This window comes from Bison bison, unplaced genomic scaffold, assembly GCF_000754665.1.
Source record: "Bison bison bison isolate TAMUID 2011002044 unplaced genomic scaffold, Bison_UMD1.0 scf7180017864531, whole genome shotgun sequence".
Classification (NCBI taxonomy): domain Eukaryota; kingdom Metazoa; phylum Chordata; class Mammalia; order Artiodactyla; family Bovidae; genus Bison; species Bison bison.
Genome location: NW_011495081.1, coordinates 1,866,509 through 1,878,337, shown reverse-complemented (window position 1 = coordinate 1,878,337; position 11,829 = coordinate 1,866,509).

Sequence of the window (11,829 nt, the reverse complement as noted above, 5' to 3'; positions counted from 1 at the left end):
GTCAAATGTTCTCTGGGCTCCAAAATAGCCTCTGTTTGAGAACCCCTGCTCTTTGAATTTTTTTTTTCTGGTTACCCTTGATGAGAAATCACGTTATCCCACTCTTTACTATACAGCATTACTCTATTAAAACCTGTGCAACTAAAGTAATAAGAACAGAAATGATAATATTTAGGGAACTTCCCTGGTGGTCTTTTCATACTGTTCATGGGGTTTTCAAGGCAAGAATGCTGAAGTGTTTGCCATTCCCTTCTTCAGGAATTGATGCCTTTGAGTAGGAGAAGACTCTTTGAAGTCCCCTGGACTGCAAGGAGATCAAACCAGTCAATCCTAAAGGAAATCAATCCTGAATATTCATTGGAGGGGCTGATGCTGAAGCTGAAGCTCCAATACTTTGATCACCTGATACAAAGGGCCAACTCATTGGAAAAGACCCTGATGCTGGGAAAGATTGAAGGCAGGAGGAGAAGGGGATGACAGAGGACGAGATGTTTGGATGGCATCACTGACTCAATGGACATGAGTTTGAGCAAGCTTCGGGAGTTGGTGAAGGACAGGGAAGCCTGGCATGCTGCAGTCCATAGGGTCACAAAGAGCTGGACACGACTGAGCGACTGAACAACAGCAACAACCTGGTGGTCTGGTGGCTAAGACTCTGCACTCCTAATGCAAGGGCCTTGGTTTAATCCCTGGTCAGGGAACTGGGGCGCATATATCACAACTAAAGATCCTGAGTGCCACAACTAAAACCTGGCACAGCCAAATTAAATTAAGAAGGAAAAAAATGAACTGAGAAGAGGCATTATAAAAAAAATAATAAAAACATTTAGCACCATGTGTCTTTTGATTCTGGGGTTGATCTGATGTCTATGCCGATATCCCCTTTCATTGGGTTTCGTGACCTCTGTGAAAGCAGGATGCATCTTCCTGGTATCTCTAGGACTCAGTATAATGCTTTACTATAGTGCATTGTTGTTGTTCAGTCACTAAGTTGTGTCCAACTCTTTGCAACTGCATGGACTGTGGCACGCCAGACTTTTCTGTCCTTCGATATCTCCCAGTTTGCTCAAACTCATATCCATCGAGTCAGTGATCCATCCAAACATCTCATCCTCTGTTGCCCTCTTCTCCTCCTGCCTTCAATTTTTCCCAGCATCAGGGTCTTTTCCAATGAGTCAGCTCTTTGCCCCAGGTGGCCAAAGCATTAGAGCTTCAGCTTTAGCATCAGTCCTTCCAATGATTATTCAGGGCTGATTTTCTTTAGGATTGACTGGTTTGATCTCCTTGCTATCCAAAGGACACTCAAGAGTCTTCCCCAGCACTCCAATTTGAAAGCATTAATTCTTTGACTCTCAGGCTTCTTTATGGTCCAACTGTCACATGCATACATGACTACTGGAAAACCCATAACTTTGACTATACAGACCTTTGTTGGCAAAGTAATATCTCTGCTTTTCAATGTTCTACCTAGGTTTGTCATAGCTTTTCTTCTAAGGAGCAAGTATCTTTTAATCTCTTGACTGCAGCCACCATCTGCAGTGATTTTGGAGCCCAAGAAAATAGAATCTGTCACTGTTTCTACTTTTTCCCCTTCTACTTGCCATGAGGTGATGGGACTGGATGCCATGATCTTGTTTTTCACAGTTGAGTTTTAAGCCAGCTTTCCCACCCTCCTCTTTTACCTTCATCAAGAGGCTGTTAAGTGGTAATCGGGACATATTTGCAGACTTGATGTGATAAAGGCTGTAGTCCCTAACTAGCCGTTTGATAGACACATCAGTTGAAAGATTGAGAAGCTAATTATTCTCATGCTGTTTTGCAAAGTTCTGTCCATACCTAACAAGTTATAAGAAGTTTTACAAACAATGGATTCTGGAGAGTTTGGGGGATTTTTTGTTCGTTTGTTTGTTTTTATGTCTTCACATTTTGGAATGGTTTGTGATTGAATAAATGTTAATTTTCAGACTCAATTTTCGCTAACATAGTAATGTGGTTAATTTCAATGAAAATTTTAGTTTAAGTCCGTTTGCTGACTAAATGATTTTTCAAAGCTTAAGTGTAAATATAAAGTAGTGGGCCAAATCGTAAAACATAGTGCTTCAGTAAATGCTGGTAGAAAGCATTTCTGGATTGTTTCGTTTGTGTAGATTTCATTGTCCAAATTGCTTGAGGGTTCCTTGAGAGTAGGAGCACATCTGGCCTTTTGTCTCATAGCACTTGCTGAGTAAATTATTTTGAATTAATTAATTAATTGAATTAATTATAAATTTTCTAATGGGAAAAAAACAATCTATCAACCTAGAATATTCCAGGAACTAAGTTTAAAGTTGAGTTTTAAAAGTTGTGGAACGGTTTGGCAAATTTTCCAGCCCAGGGGTCCCCAACCTCTGGATCTAATGCCTGATAATTAGAGGTGCAGCTGATGTAATAATAATATAGACTGCACAATAAATGTAATGCCCTTGAATCATCTCAAAACCACTCCCCACCCCTCAGTCTGGAAAAATCGTCTTCCACAAAACTTGTCTTGGTGCCGAAATGGTTGGGGACCTTTGTTCTAGAGGCTTATCCCAGCATTCTTTTTCCTCTTTTTCCTGAGGGGACAAAGTTGAGATTTTTAACTGGGTCCTTTGTCATTCAAAATAAAATACTTGCCCCAAATTACATATTTCTGGATTTCTTTTACTTACTTTAAATGCACAGCTATTTTGAAGTTTTGTGTTTATATGCAGCTGCACCTATAATAACTAATACATATTCAATTGTAATTCAACAATACTTTTGAATAACTACTATGCATTAGTTCAGTTGTTCTCAGGAAAGAGAACACATTACAAAAACCACCAAATACAAATGTTCCTTTTGTACTTGAGACTTTCTGAATCAAAATTTATGTGATAGGCCTCTGACATTGAAAAATATATATATATACACACATACACATATTCATCCACACTGTTATACATATTATAAATTAGCTAAATTAGATGGCATGAATAAAGATATTATTTATATATAATATATAGTAAGTAAATATGTATATGAATAGTTGTTCATAGTATTCTCTTTACTCTTTTATAAGGTTAATGGTAATGTTCCCTCTTTTATTCTTGATTTTAGTAATTTAAATCTTCTCTCATTTTCTCCTGATCAGTCTACCTAAAGGTCTGTCAACATTCTTGATCTTTGCAAGGAGCCAAATTTTCATTTATTTTTCTCATGTATATATACATATATATATACACACACACACACACACACACACACATATACATGAACACATATGTGTGTATATATGTATATTTTTAATTCTCTAATATTTATTTTTCTTTCCTTCTACTTATTTTGGATTTAGTTTGCTCTTCATTTTTGAACCTCTTAAGAGAAAAGGTTAGGTTTTGATTTCAGGTCTTTCTTCATTTTTAACATAAGCTTTGATAGCTATAAATTTCCCTCTAAGTATTGCTTTAGCTACACAACAGATGTACTTTTTAAAAAGCCGTGCAGATAATTCTGATGTGCTAACTTGGTATTTTTTTGCCAACATAAATTTTTGTTTTTCCATCTCCCAGCAGGGTTGCTGACTCTGTGTCCACAAAGCTTTTCTTATAAAGCAAAATGTCTTGGTTTTGGTTTGATTTTGAGTCTGCTTGCAGCTCAAAGATTTGTTTTCAGAGACTGATCAAAAATGTAAGGGCATGTTTGTTTTCACTGATCTTGTCTGTGAAGTGAAGATTTAGGTTATATAGGACCTTCTTACAAAGCCCTTTTAGTTGGAATTTTCCTTCCCAGCTTGTATTTCTAGAGTTTATTCTTGGCAGCCCTGACACAATGTTTATGTCATCTGAGCAGAGGTCAGCTAATAGTGAGAGCTTCCTGTGCTACCATAAATCCTCTCCCCTGGCCTCTGTACTTTGTTATTTGCCTTTCTTTGTCCATAATTTGGCAGCATTATCACCCAGTCCACGTGACAAGTGACATCATTGCTATAATGAGAATTCCAAGCAGCACCACTGGATCTAAGCCCATCTGTGTGCTTGCTCCCACACTTGAGAAAACAAATTCCAAATTCATTCAGCATGCCGGTGCCATTTAGTCACTGTGACATATCCCAAAATTTGGACTCTATGCAAAAACCGATCTGTGCCCACAAAATTAATCATGGAACACATTTTATGACGTTTGACAACAACTTAAAAGGTTCTTATCTTTGGCAGGTGGCTCTGCCAATCTGCAAGTATGTGCACGACAAATTCTGAACAATATAGTGTGTGCCTGAAAATACATCGTGCAGGATGCATACCCTGGAGAGGGCCAGAGTGAGTCCAAACAATTCTGAAGTCTGTCTCACTGACACATAAGCCAGACTGATGTCTTGTGAAGGAAGGATGATGGCCTTAGGTACACATAGAACGCCAAAGAAAAGGCAACAGCTCATGTGCCAGTAAATGCTGAGAACATTGGCACAATTGCCTGTGTTGGCAGGACCAAGAGTGAGATGGCTAATTTAAGCGACAAGATCCTGGCAAACAGATTTATTTAGGGCAAGGGTGCGTCAGGAAGATGCCAGAAAAATGCATCAATCTGTGCCTTTACATGTACTGTAGAGTGATGATGAAACAACTGACATTAAAAAAAGTAAACCCTTACACTTTAATATAATCTGCAACTCATTCTAATAACAAGTAGGGTTTACCTTAGATTTCTGGTACTCTGAGATGGGGCTTTTGTGTTCTGAGCTAAGATCTGTGACCAAGAAAAATTCCCTTCTAAAGGTATTCTTGAAGAGATTTCCCCATATTGTGGTGTTTAATTGATTAGACCAAGTGTTTTCATATATTGTTTATTTAAAATGCAAGCTATTTCACATATGACACTTCACATTCACTTCAAATAAAGAAAGCCATTTGTCTAAAATTGTACTTTTCTGAAGTGTGTATTATAGAAACTCAGTTGGAAAAAGAAAGAAAACTGAGACTTTAATTGTACCTATAGAAGCCTGAATAGGTCCTTTTATGTAAGAGTAATATTTTACTCTGTAATAAGATGTAACTCTTTTAAATACGTATTCTATATAGTAGTGCCTGCTGCTAAGTCGCTTCAGTCATGTCCGACTCTGTGCAACCCCAGAGACAGCAGCCCACCAGGCTCCCCCATCCCTGGGATTCTCCAGGCAAGAACACTGGAGTGGGTTGCCATTGCCTTCCCCATTGCATAAAAGTGAAAAGTGAAAGTGAAGTCGCTCAGTCGTGTCCGACCTATTTGTATACAATTCAACAGGCAATGAAATAGTAAAACCTTCCACTGGGAGTGTCTGACCTCCTCATACTACTTTCTACTCTCCTAGGTTCCCCAGATGGCCTCCCATCCCCAATGTTCCCACCCACTCGTTTTCTCTTGATTGATGCTGTCTTAGTACATTCTTCTTGCAGTGTCTTAAGAAAGTTCTTACACCTACAATCTACTTAGGACTTTCATTTCTTATACAAACATGATATTTGCATAATTTAGCTTTCACTGGGATTTGTCTAGACTCAGACTTCCTATTCTAATTTGAGTGTTCCTCTTCATCTGTGAGACACGAAGTAATGTGAGCAAGCAACAGGTGATGAAGAGTGCTTCCACAGGAGAGTAAGGAAGCTGGCTGATTTAATAATCTAGCAGAACCATAAGAACAAAAGCAGGTCTGCCTCCTTCGAGTTGCAGAACAGTGATCAGTCTTCTTTTCGGTAAAGTGAAGCAGTTGGAACTCTCTAGACCTCTCCTAACTCTAAATCTCAAAGGTATATGAATTAGGGAAGGATATTTTAGGAGAACTCGCCTCACATATTAACTGATCTTTTCATTTGTGTGTTGAATATAAATGTGTTAATTAATTTGAATCATAGTTTCTCCACTCAGAAGTAGCTTCTAATACTTTTTCTTCCTTACCTATGCTTCAAATAATTAGCAATCTGTAGTGTTCTGAGTCCCAATTCTTTAGAATGTGACTTTTTATTCTTTTCATTCTCTCTGAAAATTTTGAGGATCTTCTACTTATCCCTGGAATTCAGAAATTTTATAATGATTATATGTATTAAGAGATTACCAAGGGTAGGCAATCATTCGAAAGGAACAAAGCAAACAATCCACAATTCCAGTTCATAAGACTAGTTCCTATTCCTGCTAATCAGTGTGTGTGTATCTTTATGTGTGTATGTGTGTGTGTGCGCACATGCTCAGTCATGCCCTGCTCTTTGTGATCCCATGGACTGTAACCTGCCAGGCTCCTCTGTCCATGGGATTTTCCAGGCAAGAATACTGGAGCAGGTTGCCATTTCCTTCTGCAGAGGATCTTCCATACAGAGGGACTGAACCTGTGTCTCTTGCATCTCCTTCATTGGCAGGCAGATTCTTTACCACTAGTGCCGCCTGGAAAACCCCTGCCAATCAGAGTAGAACCTCACAATTCATGTGGCATGAGGTAAAGAGCTTAGAAGGGTATTTATTTCCTCAGAGGTGGAACACAATGAGCCCTTCACAAAAGACTGAACTGGTTCCATTTAACAAAGCTTAAAATTAAGCCTCAAAAAACAAAATTATTTTTAAGTGTCCCATCTACATTTCAAAACAAATCTCAAAAAATATTTACACAAATATAAAAATATCTAGCTCCCCCAAATGTAAAATTCACAATGGTTAGCCTTACTTATTTAGTGAGTTACCAATCATGCAAGAGGCAAGAAATTATGGGCTTCCTAGGTTTGGCTAGTGGAAAAAGAATCTGCCTGACAAAGCAGGAGATGCAACAGATGAGGGTTCAATCCCTGGGTCAGGAAGATCCCTGGAGGAGGGCATGGCAACCCACTCCAGTGTTCTTGTATGGAGAATCTCATGGACAGAAGGCTGTGGTCCACAGGACCACGAAGAGCTGGACACAACTGAAGCAACTTAGTATGCATGCATAAGCCATAATTAAGAGAAAAATCAATAGAAATAGCACAGATGACAGACTTATAGACAAAGACATTAAAACTGTCATTATAATTTTATTCTGTATGTTCAAGAAGCTAGAGGAAATATTGAGCATGTTAAGTGAGTACATGGAAAATGCACACACACACACACACACCCCTAAATCAAACTGCTGAAGATAAAAAAGACAAATATCTGAGATGAAAAATGAGCTAGATGGGGTTAAGAGAATATTTTATGTTGAAAAAAAGGAAACAGAAACCCTGAAAAGCTAAAATGAACAGAGTATTAATGAGCTGTAAACAATGTCAGGCACGGGAATATACATGTAAATAGAGTTATCAAAGGAGAGGAGCTAGAGAATGGAAGAAAAGAAAATCTTCGATTGTCTGCATTTGTCTTTCTCCATATACCATATAGCATTCTTAGTGCCTAGCAAGGTGTCTGATAGACATTAAGCATTTAATAAACATTTGTTGAACACTGGTGACAACAAGTAACAACAATAAATAAGAAATAAATATGTGAATACTTTTGCAGGCTATAAGGGCCATTAGGAACCAATAAGGAGAAGAGGATGGAGAAAGGGAAGCTTAGTAGAAGTGACATGTCTTCATAGCCCTGGAGGATGGGTTCAGTCTGAGGATGTATATAGCCTAGAGGGCCAGAGGAGATGGGGAAGGGTGATCTATTTAAGAAAACAGAAATGAAGACTTGGAAACAAGAAGAAACATGGTTTTGAATATTCCTCCTCTGGAGTGTCTACTCCATTTGAGGGATAAAGAGAAATTAGGTTAGACAGATGAGTTAGGCTCACAGTACACAAAGCTTTGGGCTTCCCAAGCAGTGCAGTAGTAAAGAATCTGCATGCCAACACAAGAGACACAAGAGACATGGGTTTGATTACTGGGTCCCAAGGATCCCCTGGAGTAGGAAATGGCAACTTGTCCCAGTATTCTTGCCTGGAAAATTTCGTGGACAGAGAAGCCTGGCAGGCTACAGTCCATGGGCCCGAAAATAGTTGGACACGAATGAGCACACACACAACTTTAGAAACAGGAAACAAAGGTAGAAGCCACTGAAAAATTTCAAGGGGAAAACAAAAAGTGTGATGGCGGCATTCATGATGGACTAGAAGAAAATATTATGTTGAATGGAAGCAGTGGATGGGGGCATCTAGGAAGTTGTTAAAACAATCCTGTCATGAACTGTTGAAAAGCTGTTTGTGAAAGCACCCAACTAACTGATTATCAGCATAGACTAGCACTCAAATAAATGTTAGTGGACTCTAAATATTGGGCAAATTAATATTTCACTTAAGGACTAAAGCTTTCTTGGTCAAGAAAATTTAAAGTGGCCCTAAGAATCTATAATGTATTCAGAATATTACTTAATTCCTAATTCGTCATTTTAGGGGCTTCCCTGGTGGCTCAGTGGTAAAGAATCCAACGGCCAATGCAGGAAGCTGCAGGTTCCATCCCTGGGTCGAGGAGATCCCCTGAAGAAATGGCAACCCACTCCAGTATTCTTGACAGAGGAGCCTGGTGGTCTAGCGTCCATGGAATTGCAAATAGTTGAACAGGACTGAGCAACTAACCACCACCCAATTTCATTGCTTAAGAATGTTAAGAACTCAGACACAGAACTTCTATGTAGGACAGAGGGATAAACTGAGGCCAAAAAAACGATAAGTGAGCACTCCAAGTTCACAGGGCCCTGAACAGTCAAGCTGAAACTAGAGGCCAAACTCTACCTTGTGAAACCAAGGGTTCCAAGGGAAAAGAATATGGCTCGAATCCCAGGAATGGGGCAAGAGTCGGGAAAGGGACTCTTTTAAACTATACCTGGCCGAGAGATTTCAAAATCTTAAGACTGCTGAAGTGCAGCACAAGACTGTCCTCGGAAGCCCACGACCCATACACTCTACCTCGGGAAGACTCACGAGGTCCAGAGCCACCTCTCGCGCTCTCGCGATACCTGCTCCCGGCTCCGCTAGGCCCCGCCCCTCCACCGCAGCCCCTCTGCCGTCACTTCCTGTGGGTCTGCAGGCAGAGGGAGAAGATGGCGGCCTTGGGGGAGCCCGTGCGACTGGAGAGGGGTGAGTGGGGCCGAGCCTGGGACCGACGTGGGCGGAGGAGGTAGGGGAGTGCCTTGTCGTCCAAGGGGGCGAGTGGGCCAAGCTCCGAGACCCCGAACCAGGCTTTCCCTCGCGCTGGCGCCTGTGGCCACCGATGTCGATGCGCCGGGCCTGGGGAGGGGGCTTGACGCTCTTGACTGATCCTGAGACCCCTTCTGTGTTCACACGGACTATCCCGGAGCACAGCATAGTTTACCACCACCTGTCTGCATTCGCAGACACACGCTGTACACGCGCTCCCTGGGTGGGCACGGCCTACTTTGCGTTCAGAGACGTGTCAAGCTGAGCAAATATCCCACGCCCAGTTCGGACAGGCTACACGCCCTGCCCGTATTGACGCGTTCATACACAGTGTTCCCGCCTTTACTCACCCAGCCTTGACACGCAGCGCGTTCCCAGCAAACCCCCTCTCATTTATGCACAAATGCCATCATTACTTCCACCACAACCTCGCTTGTATACGTACTGGGGATATTTCCTGCCTGTGGTGCCCCTCCCGGGTACGGGGAAGGTGCTTTATAAACAATCCTTCTGCTGTGGTTCTGGAAAGAAGGTTGCATAACTAGAAGGAATAGTGATTGTAAATTACGGTAAAGTGCAGCATTATTCTTCATCACAAATCCTGTGATTGCTAACTGGTTGATTGCTTCCTTTTTAGAGCTGTCAAGGAAAATAAAACCTGTTCGCTAAGTAATTAAAAACCGAAAAGCCAGTGAAGTAAAAGACTATGAGCCTAAAAGCGTACTGTTGCAGTTTTTTAGCATTCCACTATTCCCCAAATTCTTTATTTCATATAATTTCAAGTATAATTTTGACACACCTGTATTAGAAATCATCAGTAAGAGTCAAAAAGTAAAACTAGACATTTTGAGTACTAGTAGTAAACAAAGTATAAGATGGAGATTGACAGTATCTTTAAATATTAACATTTGCATTTACAGTCTGAATATTTAAGTAGCTTCTGCTCTAAGAAGGGATACATTTTTAGAATTGAATTTTGGAGTCTTTCCTCATACCTTTACACAGACCCATGCACATTTAACATTATTTATTCCTTGTGGTATTCACTATTTGTAAGTCTCTTTACAAGTAATGTTTTCCTCCAGCCCACCAGACCATTAATTAAAGTATCATTTTGACAGAGCAGCAGCTTACTCTGGGAAGATTTGCTAAGTTAGGCCTAAGCCTGTGACATGTTCTTCCAAGCACAATGACACTGTGCTTTGTAGATGGAAACAGATTTGTCTGGTGTTAACTGGAGTAGGTGTTTTTCTTTGGAAACTAGTTGTAGAATTCTAACATGTTGGCAGTCTTTTGTATTGTTAAGTGCAGTACAAAGTGTGAAGCTTCACCTCTGGCATTTAGTTTTGGTAGTCATGGCTTTTTGTTTTTTCCTGTTTCAGAGTTCATTTCAGTTCCACAGTAAGAGTGCTCAGAACCTGAGGATAAGCTATTAGTGGATGTCATTTAGCGGGATAAGAAAGATTACATCCACTCTGATTCTTAGCATTCTGTTTAACAGATTCTATTAAGAAACTCTCCCAGCAATCCTATAGTATAAAATTAGTTCATATGATCAAGATCCTGAATGCCTTCAAAGACATTGAAACAAGATTTAGTGGAACACATTTGAGAACATACTGGGTACAGTTTAGGTTCGGTAAAGGATATTTTACTTTTTCAATTTTTTGTTAGTTGGAAATTTTCATATAGCTTGTATATTATAATTTTGTAGGTCAGAATATTTGATGAACCAGCACTCCCCATTCACCAGCTATTCTGATGGTGGGAGATGAGAATGGGGAAAGTTTTTTTCCCCTGCATTGGATTAACATCAGTTTAAGCTTCTATTACCTGAAATTGAAAAATCTACTTCTTTCTTCACTACATTTATTCCCAATTTTCCAGCTGCAAACAAAGACAGCCATCCTGGTTCTATAAAGAGAAAAGTTCAATCCTTTAGTATAATAGGAAATTTGGAATTTCTTCCACTTAAGACAAGAGGAGGGAAGGAACTTTAGAATAAGTACTCTAGTCCCCTGTGGTTAAAAAAATCAGGGGAGAAATAGTATGAAACATGACTGAATCTTGTAAAAGTTTCTTAATTTGTAAATCACTTTCTGATACTTCCCAATGAGAACTGCCCAACAGACTTAATATATTTCTATAAAAGTGTAGAACATCTTAATGTTTCTTATTAATTGGTGCTAATGTAACATAACATTTATGCTTGCCACATGCCAGGCTCTTACCATGTTTTTTTTTTGATTGGTCATGTAATTCTTATAAAGGAGATACTGTTATTTCCATTTTATAGTGGAAAACAGACACAAGGAGTTTAAGTTTACTTGCCCAAGATCACCCAGCTGTTACTGATACCAGACTCACAAACTAATTGCTTTGTATTTTGTAAACATGTATTTGACTGAGCTTGTCTTAATTAAAACACTGTGTGATGATCCTAAGTTGAAAGCAGACCAGTTAATTTTACTCATTTGTATCGTTGTTTTAAATTGCTGTTCCTGCCAGTAACTAACTGCACATGTTACTGAAGAGTTTTTGTATGTACATATACATTAAGTTTTCTTTTGGGAAATAGTGACTTCGTTAGCACATGGCGTTTTATACTGCTCAGCACTTTGGTTACTAATGATGGTAGGTAAATTTTTATTGACTAAGTAGCTTCTGATAATGCTGTCAGCTTTTCTCAAGTACTACAGTCTTCATGTGTCTGTCAC